The 12,240-nt window shown below is 37.5% G+C and overlaps 2 long non-coding RNA genes across 2 annotated transcripts; both read left to right on the top strand.

The window, feature by feature from the left end:
• The first annotated feature begins 640 nt into the window (after positions 1 to 640).
• Positions 641 to 2,628, top strand: LOC148787475 (uncharacterized). Its single transcript, XR_016066485.1, has 3 exons — positions 641 to 715; positions 1,414 to 1,475; positions 2,364 to 2,628. It is a non-coding gene; the product is annotated as an uncharacterized LOC148787475 (long non-coding RNA).
• Positions 2,629 to 6,979: 4,351 nt separating this feature from the next.
• LOC148787474 (uncharacterized) lies at positions 6,980 to 8,900 on the top strand. The gene is made up of 3 exons (XR_016066469.1): positions 6,980 to 7,023; positions 7,688 to 7,749; positions 8,636 to 8,900. It is a non-coding gene; the product is annotated as an uncharacterized LOC148787474 (long non-coding RNA).
• Positions 8,901 to 12,240: the final 3,340 nt, after the last annotated feature.

Below are 12,240 nucleotides of genomic sequence, written 5' to 3'. Positions count from 1 at the left end.
GAAATGGTATAACAAATTGCATTTAATTACCAAAAAAAAATAAATTACAAGTCTGCTACATCAAGTTTCGGCTTCAGCTGAACACTACTTGCAGAGAAGAAAAATTCCTATCAGCTTCTTCACTACTTCAGATTCATATTTGTGTTTTCTACACTGAAGAAAACAACAGAAACAGACGGACCTCGGTTCAGAGCTCACCTTAGTTCGAGTGCCGCGCTTTCTCTTCCGGCAAATGACTTCGTTGTTCGAACCACACGACTCGACGGTCGTAAAAAAAGGATGGATCCGTGGGTGAGTTTCAGGGGAAGAGTGTGACGTCCGTAGAATTTTGTATGTAGTTGGGAGACTAATTGGTAATTATTAGAAATTTAGATGTAATTAGTAAATAAAATTATAGATTGAATTTGGGATATAATAAAACTTGAACGGATTAAATTGGAGTTCGTAATAATATTTGAAAGCAAATTATATTAATTAGAAAATTAGAAAGGACGTAATGGGTATTTTGAGAAAAGTTTAATTAAATATATAAAATAATAATATTATATATATAAATAATATATAGTAGAATTGAGGGGAGAGAGAGAGAGTGTAGAATGAATGAGGCGGTGGGCCTCTCTTCCATATTAATATGCACACACACACATAATACAAACTCTCACACACACATTCATACACACACAGCGACGCACACACACATTTCGGAAAAACAGAGGTACGAAAATTGTAATTTAATTTCTATTAATTTATATAATTATATTATTTAATTAGTCCGTTTATTTATATAATTATATTATTTAATTAGTCCGTTTATTAAATGTTGATTATATTGAGCGGTGAACTATTTAATCGGAGTATTTTATGATTTTGGCTATTTATATTAGTGTCAAATTAAATATCACAATTGCTATAAAAATGATATAGTTGGGTAATTAAAATATTAGATTTGTTAGATTTAATTATTACTATAGCTAATTTACACAATTCCATCGGAATGATTAACCAAATATGTAATTCTATGTATTATTGCTTAATTAAATTGTATAGCAACGGTAAATTGACAGAAAATTCGTAAAAATACTTCGGAAGTTATATTTTAGAAATATTATGTTATTAAAGAGGAAAATGAGGTTTCAATGGTAATATAATTTACGAATGTTATTAAAAATGATAGTTATGGATGTATAAGGGGTTTGATTAAATGAATTCTTATGAATTTATTGATAAATTAAATATATATTTGAGGAGCTTAGAAAAGGTAGTTATTTGAAAGAAATGGAACAGGGGGTTGGACTTTAATATAAATTGAATATTAAAAGATTGATAGAAATGTACGAACATTATATAATAGGTTATTTAGAGTTTATGATATTCTATATATATGTTGATTATACGTATAACATTTTGTTATAGGACGTGACGACAAAGTAGAGGGTTGAGCAGTCCCTCGTGAATCGAAGTATTTTGGGATTAAGGTAAGTATAGCTAATTGGATTTATATATATATATATGTGTGTGTGTGTAGTATTGTATATATTATATATATTGGTTTCTTGGATGCGATCATGGACTTGGCTTTATATTATTATACGTGGCTTTCGTATATTGATTGTTTATATAATTAGTTGTGGATTATTTGAATATTGATGAAATTGTTACTATGTGGTATGTGATGGTAATGTAGAGATATGCGGGATATGATTATGCGATAATCATATAATTGATTGTTGATGAAATCAAATTGGGAGTTGTTATTGAGAAAGTGATTATTATAAAGAATAGAATGACGATTGTGAATGGAAATAAAAGATGATGCTTACCTAGTTGGAAACACAGTCAATGGTTTATGAAAATATGATTGATGATAATGTGATTGATATTGAGATATGAAAAATATGTGAATTAAGCTAGGTACCATGGCGCGTAGGGTACCGGGGTATTCCGGGGCAGCAGGGAATATCCTGTGCTTGTTAGCTACACACTGGGGTGGTGTGGGGGTACCATGTTTGTTGTGATGTCCTGTGCTATATTGCTACACAGCTGAAGTAAAAGAGTGTGGGGATATCACACAACGGGTATCCTGTGCTGTATATGATATGATGATGGCCGGCGAAACCATTGACTGATGTATACCAATTAGAGTGAGTGGGGCCCTTAGCTAATAAACGATAATGTTGAATATTGTGTCATAGATTGATTTATAATTGTGATTAGGTATGACTGCTTATATTTGTTGTTGCTATTGACAATGACTGTTAGTCGATGTGACTGCATGTACGTGAAATTGTTGCCTGTATGTATATATAAACTGATCAGCTATACTTATTGAGTAGGCAGCTCATTCCTTGCCACGTACTTTTCAGGAGATAGGTCACACTGACTAGCCACATTGACTTTGAGCGGTGCCGTTGTCTTTATTAGGTGGGTCAGCCGTGACTTCTGAAGCCAAAGTTTTTGATTGTTGGGTTGTAAATATTCTGGTCTTTTATCGGGATTTATGTTTAAAGTTGTGGTATGATTTTCTTGAGGTTATGAACACGAGAACATGTAGTGAGGGTAAATATGAACTTTTGGTGGTATCTAATGCCTTTTGTGATATATAATATTATATTGATAAATTAGAATTTATTTTACTGGTTGAAAGCGAATTACTTATAGAATGAGTTCTGATTAAAGAAAGGATGAAACAGTGATAATTAGATGTAGCGAGTAGGGGGTGCTACATTGGGTGGTATCAGAGCAGGTCTACGTTTCTAGGGTAATGATTGTGAGATTTCTTTAATGATTGAATTGTTTAATGTAGGATGGCTTCTCACGGTAGACGTGCTGACCCAGTAGTTAGTAGAGAAGAGTCAACGGAGTCCGTAGAGGGCTCAGTGGCACCTGCAAGTGCAGGTGGGGTAGAAGTAGGTCGAGAGGGTGTTGGTGTTGATGCTCCTATTCCTCCCGGTGGTGCTCCAGCGACAGGATTATCACCAGAGTATGCACAAATATTTCAAATGGCTTTTCAGGCCCAAGCACAAGCACAAGCGCAGTTACTTGCACAGGCGCGCGCATCCACTCCAGTGCCAGCACCAGTAGTTCCTACCATTGATCGTAACTATGAAAGAATCAGAAAGATGGGGGCTATAGAATTTGAGGGTACACTAGACCCAGAGGTTGCTGAAAGATGGTGGGAAAAAGTTGAAGATGTGATGAATTTGGTAGATTGCACTCCAGAGAACCGACTTAAGTATGTTGTTTCTTTGTTCGTGGGTAATGCCTTGATTTGGTGGAGGTCTGTAAAGAGGGGATATGAGCCAAGGGAAATAACTTGGGCTGAGTTTCAAAAAGAGTTTGATGACAAATACAGACCCAAGATGTACCGAGACAAGAAGAGGATGGAGTTTCTGAATTTAGTGCAAGGGGATGATCAGACAGTGGCAGAATATGAACTCCGTTTTGCGGCACTAGCCAAGTATGCACCAGAAGCAATAGTCAACTGTTATAAAAAGGAAGTAATGATCGAATGTTCTAGCGAATCAAAAGTAATATTGGTGGGGGATCGTCAAGTAGTACCAATTTGTGTAATATCAGCTATGGAGGCAAGACGATTGATGTTAGAGGGTTGTGAAGCATATCTAGCCCATGTGGTAGATACCGAAAAGGTTAATCCCACGTTGGAAGAAATCCCGGTAGTGAGAGACTTCCCTGAAGTATTTCCTGATGACTTACCAGGATTGCCACCGCATAGGGAAGTGGATTTTGCCATAGAAACTCTCCCAGGAGTTGCTCCAATTTCTATTGCGCCGTACAGAATGGCTCCAGTGGAATTACACGAGCTCAAAAAGCAAATTGAAGAATTATTGGGGAAAGGGTTTATCAGGCCAAGTACTTCGCCGTGGGGAGCACCAGTGTTGTTTGTGAAGAAGAAAGATGGGAGCATGAGGTTATGCGTCGACTACCGGCAATTAAACAGAGTAACAGTGAAGAATAAATATCCATTGCCGAGGATTGATGACCTGCTAGACCAGCTAAAGGGAGCTACAATATTTTCAAAGATCGATTTGAGGTCTGGGTATTGGCAGTTGAGGATTGCAGAGAATGACATACCGAAGACAACTTTCCGTACTCGTTATGGTCATTATGAGTTTCTGGTGATGCCTTTTGGGTTAACAAATGCACCAGCGGCATTCATGGCATTAATGAATCGTACATTTCAAGAATATCTGGATCACTTTGTTATTGTGTTTATAGATGACATTTTGATATACTCGAGGAATAGGGGAGAACATGAACAACATCTGAGGATGTTGTTGCAGATTTTGAAAGAGAAGGAATTATATGCTAAGTTAAGCAAATGTGAATTTTGGGTAAATCAGGTGCTTTTCCTTGGGCATGTAGTATCTGGTGATGGGGTTATGCCTGATCCTTCAAAAGTAAAAGCTATTATGGAGTGGAGAGTGCCAAAGAATGCCACTGAAGTCCGAAGCTTCTTAGGGTTGGCTGGATATTACAGGAGATTTGTTGAGGGTTTCTCTATAATTGCCGGTCCTCTAACCAAGTTGCTAAGAAAGGGGGTAGAATTTAAGTGGACGGAACAGTGTCAACAAAGTTTTGATGAGTTAAAGAAGAGACTGACCTCCAATCCGATTTTGGTTTTGCCATCTGGTAGCGGTGGATATATAGTGTATACAGATGCTTCTAAACGGGGTTTGGGATGTGTGTTGATGCAAAACGGAAAGGTAATTGCTTATGCGTCCCGTCAATTAAAGAACCATGAATTAAATTATCCTACACATGACTTGGAGTTAGCCGCGATTGTGCATGCACTGAAGATCTGGAGACATTACTTGTACGGAGAAAAATTTCAGATCCTTACTGACCATAAAAGTTTGAAATATATCTTGACACAGAAGGAATTGAATTTGAGACAGAGAAGATGGATAGAATTGCTGAAGGATTATGACTGCACTATTGACTTCCATCCAGGGAAAGCGAACGTGATAGCAGATGCTTTGAGTAGAAAGAGTTCAAGTACATTAGCCAATCTGGGGAGTCACAATCAGACATTGCTACTGGAGATGAGGTCTATGAATACGAAACTAGAGGTTGATCAGGTAGCGGGTTTATTGGCAGCCTTGCAAATTAAACCAGACTTTGTGGATCAGATCAAAGAAGCACAGACTCGAGACGCTTTCTTATTACGAATGTTGGAAAGAATAAGACTTGGTAAGAAAACAAATTTTTCAATAAGAGGTGATGGAGTACTAGTGAATGGGGGACGAGTTTGTGTGCCTGATACAGATGGGTTACGCGAAGCAATTTTGCAGGAAGCTCACAATTCACCATATGCGATGCACCCTGGTACTACAAAAATGTATCGAAATTTAAGACCCTATTACTGGTGGCAGACAATGAAGAAGGATGTGGCTGAATTTGTGGCTAAATGTATGACATGTCAGCAAGGCAGAACATCAGGCACCAGCAGGTAAACTGCGACCTCTATCAATACCAGAATGGAAGTGGGAGAAGATCACTATGGATTTTGTCGTGGGGTTGCCACGAACATTCAGAAAGCACGACGCTATTTGGGTAATTGTGGATAGATTGACAAAATCTGCTCATTTCTTGCCGGTACGAGTAACTGATTCTCTGGATAAGTTAGCTGGATTATACCTTTCTGAGATAGTGAGATTACATGGAGTCCCTATATCAATTGTGTCAGACAGAGATCCCCGATTTACGTCACGCTTTTGGGAAAGTTTACAAAGGGCATTGGGCATAAAGTTACATTTCAGTACCGCATTCCATCCTCAAACAGATGGCCAATCAGAAAGAATGATACAAATCCTAGAAGATATGATGAGAGCTTGTACAATGGAGTTTAAGGGCAACTGGGATGATCATCTACCTCTAATGGAGTTTGCATATAATAACAGTTTCCACTCTAGTATCGGTATGGCTCCATATGAAGCTTTATATGGAAGAAGGTGTCGTAGTCCGATTTGTTGGGATATAGAAGGATTAAGACAGCTAGAAGGTCCTGAACTGGTGCAGGAAATAGTGGAAAAGGTACAGGTAGTTAAGAAGTGTTTGAAGGCAGCACAAGATCGACAAAAAAGTTATGTTGATCAACACCGAAGAGAGATGGAGTACGAAGTAGGTGATAAGGTTTTCCTGAAAATATCTCCTTGGAGGGGAATTCTGAGGTTTGGCAGGCAAGGAAAGCTGAGTCCGAGATACATTGGGCCGTATGAAATTATCGAAAGAATCGGACCACTGGCGTATCGACTGGCATTACCGGCGGAGTTGTCACAAATACATGATGTTTTTCATGTTTCGATGCTGCGACGATACCGGTCTGATCCTAGTCACATTATTCATGAGCCGGAGATAGAGATTTCTGAGGAGTTAATATATGTGGAGGAGCCTGCATAGATCTTGGATAGAAATGTAAGGAAATTAAGAAATAAAGATATACCGATGGTAAAGGTAAGATGGAGTCATCATTCTCCGAGGGAGGCGACTTGGGAGGTTGAGGAGCATATGAAAGAGAAATATCCCTATTTATTCCATTGAGCGGGTAAGTTACTTAAATTTCGGGGACGAAATTTTCATTAGGAGGGGAGAATTGTGACGTCCGTAGAATTTTGTATGTAGTTGGGAGACTAATTGGTAATTATTAGAAATTTAGATGTAATTAGTAAATAAAATTATAGATTGAATTTGGGATATAATAAAACTTGAACGGATTAAATTGGAGTTCGTAATAATATTTGAAAGCAAATTATATTAATTAGAAAATTAGAAAGGACGTAATGGGTATTTTGAGAAAAGTTTAATTAAATATATAAAATAATAATATTATATATATAAATAATATATAGTAGAATTGAGGGGAGAGAGAGAGAGTGTAGAATGAATGAGGCGGTGGGCCTCTCTTCCATATTAATATGCACACACACACATAATACAAACTCACACACACACATTCATACACACACACACAGCGACGCACACACACATTTCGGAAAAACAGAGGTACGAAAATTGTAATTTAATTTCTATTAATTTATATAATTATATTATTTAATTAGTCCGTTTATTAAATGTTGATTATATTGAGCGGTGAACTATTTAATCGGAGTATTTTATGATTTTGGCTATTTATATTAGTGTCAAATTAAATATCACAATTGCTATAAAAATGATATAGTTGGGTAATTAAAATATTAGATTTGTTAGATTTAATTATTACTATAGCTAATTTACACAATTCCATCGGAATGATTAACCAAATATGTAATTCTATGTATTATTGCTTAATTAAATTGTATAGCAACGGTAAATTGACAGAAAATTCGTAAAAATACTTCGGAAGTTATATTTTAGAAATATTATGTTATTAAAGAGGAAAATGAGGTTTCAATGGTAATATAATTTACGAATGTTATTAAAAATGATAGTTATGGATGTATAAGGGGTTTGATTAAATGAATTCTTATGAATTTATTGATAAATTAAATATATATTTGAGGAGCTTAGAAAAGGCAGTTATTTGAAAGAAATGGAACAGGGGGTTGGACTTTAATATAAATTGAATATTAAAAGATTGATAGAAATGTACGAACATTATATAATAGGTTATTTAGAGTTTATGATATTCTATATATATGTTGATTATACGTATAACATTTTGTTATAGGACGTGACGACAAAGTAGAGGGTTGAGCAGTCCCTCGTGAATCGAAGTATTTTGGGATTAAGGTAAGTATAGCTAATTGGATTTATATATATATATGTGTGTGTGTGTAGTATTGTATATATTATATATATTGGTTTCTTGGATGCGATCATGGACTTGGCTTTATATTATTATACGTGGCTTTCGTATATTGATTGTTTATATAATTAGTTGTGGATTATTTGAATATTGATGAAATTGTTACTATGTGGTATGTGATGGTAATGTAGAGATATGCGGGATATGATTATGCGATAATCATATAATTGATTGTTGATGAAATCAAATTGGGAGTTGTTATTGAGAAAGTGATTATTATAAAGAATAGAATGACGATTGTGAATGGAAATAAAAGATGATGCTTACCTAGTTGGAAACACAGTCAATGGTTTATGAAAATATGATTGATGATAATGTGATTGATATTGAGATATGAAAAATATGTGAATTAAGCTAGGTACCATGGCGCGTAGGGTACCGGGGTATTCCGGGGCAGCAGGGAATATCCTGTGCTTGTTAGCTACACACTGGGGTGGTGTGGGGGTACCATGTTTGTTGTGATGTCCTGTGCTATATTGCTACACAGCTGAAGTAAAAGAGTGTGGGGATATCACACAACGGGTATCCTGTGCTGTATATGATATGATGATGGCCGGCGAAACCATTGACTGATGTATACCAATTAGAGTGAGTGGGGCCCTTAGCTAATAAACGATAATGTTGAATATTGTGTCATAGATTGATTTATAATTGTGATTAGGTATGACTGCTTATATTTGTTGTTGCTATTGACAATGACTGTTAGTCGATGTGACTGCATGTACGTGAAATTGTTGCCTGTATGTATATATAAACTGATCAGCTATACTTATTGAGTAGGCAGCTCATTCCTTGCCACGTACTTTTCAGGAGATAGGTCACACTGACTAGCCACATTGACTTTGAGCGGTGCCGTTGTCTTTATTAGGTGGGTCAGCCGTGACTTCTGAAGCCAAAGTTTTTGATTGTTGGGTTGTAAATATTCTGGTCTTTTATCGGGATTTATGTTTAAAGTTGTGGTATGATTTTCTTGAGGTTATGAACACGAGAACATGTAGTGAGGGTAAATATGAACTTTTGGTGGTATCTAATGCCTTTTGTGATATATAATATTATATTGATAAATTAGAATTTATTTTACTGGTTGAAAGCGAATTACTTATAGAATGAGTTCTGATTAAAGAAAGGATGAAACAGTGATAATTAGATGTAGCGAATAGGGGGTGCTACAAAGAGGAAGGAGGAGGAGAGCAATTTTAATTGATGGGAAAGAAACAAATAGTGGCTGACAAGAAAAGACAACTATGACAAGCCTATTTGACCTATTAAATTTGAAATTGAGAATTGAATTGGAAATGCATTCTCACTAAAAAAGGTACAAAACAAACAAATTCCCACATTCTCAAACAGGGAAAAGTGGGAAAAATCCAATTGAAAACACAACCAAACCAGCCCTTAGTATGCAACAACTTAAAGACATCTGCTTAAATTGAGGTATAGATTATATAACTATACTCTTTTTCTTAGCTTTGGTTTTTAACCCATTAGGTTTTCTCAGGCAAGATTTTTAAACAAGGCAGGATGTATATGATAAGACGTATGCATTTAAGGGGGTATTATATATACATGTATATACAAATGCATACACCGCTTGATATTCCTTTTTAATATTCATTATACTATACCCTTTTGTATCCTCCCATGATGGTTTGTAATTATAATAGTTACGGTGTATTTTGTAATCATAATTTTGATGATCTATAAATACCATCATGTATTTTATTTGTAAAATAAGCTTTTTTTTCGGTAAAGGTAAATTTCATTAAGTATAAAATGTACAAGCTATACAATCATATGGCCGATGGAGTGTGCCATGAAATTTGCCATAATCTATACAATGCAATCGCACTAATTCTATAAGGAAGTTTAGCACTCAAAATGCGTAGTCTAAGTTCATCCAAAATCATTCGGGTAAAGGTTGATGCATCCCGCTCCATTTGTTGATATCTCCTTCGGTTCCGCTCCTGCCAGATGTGGTAAACCAGGGATGCCAAAAGATGCCGATATGCTGCATTAACTACATGCTTCCCCCGCCACAGTCATACAACAATTAGTGCATCAATACCCGATCCTCTGTTCGTCCATGGAAATCGTACCTCATTGTGTACTATTCGTATACATTGCCTGGCATATGGGCAAGTAAAGAATAGATGCTGATGTGTCTCTAACGTACCTCTAGTGCAGAGGATGCACTCCCTCGGAATATGTAATAGCCACGGACGATCCAGGGTAGAGTCATTCATGCAGTGCTAACCAAAGAATAAATGAGTTCTATGGTATTTTGAAGGGGTCCATGCGCCTACTATAGGGTCTATCGTCCAGATAGATTTGCCCCGTAATCGCATCGTATCCATAAAAACCAAATAGATCCGGGTGTTTTATTAGCAACCCTCCAAATATGTCGACTTATAAGTGTACGATTTAGTGTCGTGATATCCATAAGTCCTTGACCCCCTTCTGATGTCGGTCGACATACCTGATTCCAGGCAATTTTGGGATAACCCGTGGTCAAGGTACCTTTCCAAAGAAAGCCCTGGCACCTCTTCTCTATTTCCTTAAGAATCCCTTTAGGCAAATAAATTCCATCGCCCAATAGATCTGAAGTGCCATAACGACTAATTTGATAAGTTGAATCCTTACTGTAAATGACAACTAGACTCCATTCCAACCATGTAATCGCTTATATATCTTCAATAATAAAGGCTTGCAATCAGAGATAGTGAGCCTCGAAGATATAAGAGCAATCCAAGGTACGTGATTGGAAGAGACCACTCCTGAAATCCAAGAATCCTGTCTTTAACAGGCTGTGCCAATTTTGAGAGTATAATCTGACTTTTTGCTACATTAGTATGTAAACCAGATAATGTAGCAAAAGACTCCAATCCCTCCTTAAGCAGCCGAATGGAGCCCTCATCAGCTCGGCAAGACAGCAGCAAATCATCCACAAACGAGAGCTGTACTAACCCTGCTTCTCAACAGCGCCGATGATAAAGGAAGTCACCGTCAGTCTCATACGCTGTTGGAGTATCAGCCCAAGGATTTCCATCACCAACACAAACAAGTAAGGGGGCATGGGATCCTTTTGTCGAAGTCCACGAGCCCCCATATAGAAACCATAGATCCCCCCGTTAAGTGCAATTGAGAAGGAGGTGGTCGTAACACATTCCCGTATCCATCCAATAAATATCCTGGGAAGTTGAAAAGCTCCAGCGTTGTCAAAAGGAAGTACCACTCCACCATATCATAGACCTTCCTCAAATCAACCTTCAACACACACCTAGGTGGAGTGCGTTGCTGATTATATCCCGACAATAGTTCCTGTGCAATTAATATGTTGTCGCCAATACTGCGCCCCAGAACAAAGGCATTTTGTATAGGACTAGTTAATTTATCGAGCACCAATCTAAGTCGCTTCACTAGTTACAACAAGTTATAGGTCGAAAATCACCAACAGATAAGGGATTGTGTACCTTGGGAATCAAGAAGATAACCGTTGAGTTTATCTGCTTCAATATCCTCCCCTTTTGAAAGAATTCCAATGTTGCGTTCGTACCTCATGCCCTACTACCGACCATGCAGCTTTATAAAACCCTGCAGAGAATCCATCAGTACTCGGTGCCTTATCCTCTTTGATGTCAAAGAATGCCTCCTTAACTTCATCTCTAGTGGTCTGCACCGTAAGCATCGCCCCTTCTTCCTCCGTTAATACGTGCTTTGCCCACGGCCTCAAATGTGCTAAGTTTAGCACCCTTTCGTGCCTTTCACCACCTAATAGATGCTCAAAATAGCACAAAAATTCAGCAATAACAACATCCTGATGAGTAAGCATATTACCGTTGGGGCCCTATATTCGAAATATCCATTTAGATGCCCGTCGAATTGCTACCTTCCTGAAGAAGATTCGCGAGCATTGGTCGCCCTTTTCAGCCATTGCATCTTAGCTCGCTGGCGAAGAATGATTTGCTCTAGTTTAACAGCCTTCATTAAGACAATCCTGCAATAGTGCTCTAGTAACAACAGCGTCTCATCGTGCCGGTTTGTTGGCAAAAGTCCCTGGGCCTCAGCAAGGAATTCCTTTGCTAGTTGGACGTTAAGCGAGAGTTTTGCTGTCGAAGATCCCTAAAGACAGGCTTAAGTGCACGTAGCTTTCTAGTGACCACGTACATGCATGTACCCTCAATATTATGCAACCAAATTGATTTAACAGTATCCAAGAATTGTGGTGAAGTAGCCACGTAATTATCTAATCGGAAAGGTTTTACATAGTTGAGTCGAGTCCCACCCTAAAGTAGTAGAGAGGAGTGGTCTGAAGTAGAGGGGGCGATGCTCCTATAGGAGGCATTCGACCATAATTGCAAAACAACATGATGGATGAGAACACTATCAAGACGTTTCCACAGGCTCCTGCCATCCCT

This window comes from Sesamum indicum, linkage group LG7, assembly GCF_026168435.1.
Source record: "Sesamum indicum cultivar Baizhima isolate 11 linkage group LG7, ASM2616843v1, whole genome shotgun sequence".
Taxonomy (NCBI): domain Eukaryota; kingdom Viridiplantae; phylum Streptophyta; class Magnoliopsida; order Lamiales; family Pedaliaceae; genus Sesamum; species Sesamum indicum.
The sequence above is the reverse complement of the archived record's forward strand: the minus strand, read 5'-3'. Positions and strand labels throughout refer to the sequence as shown.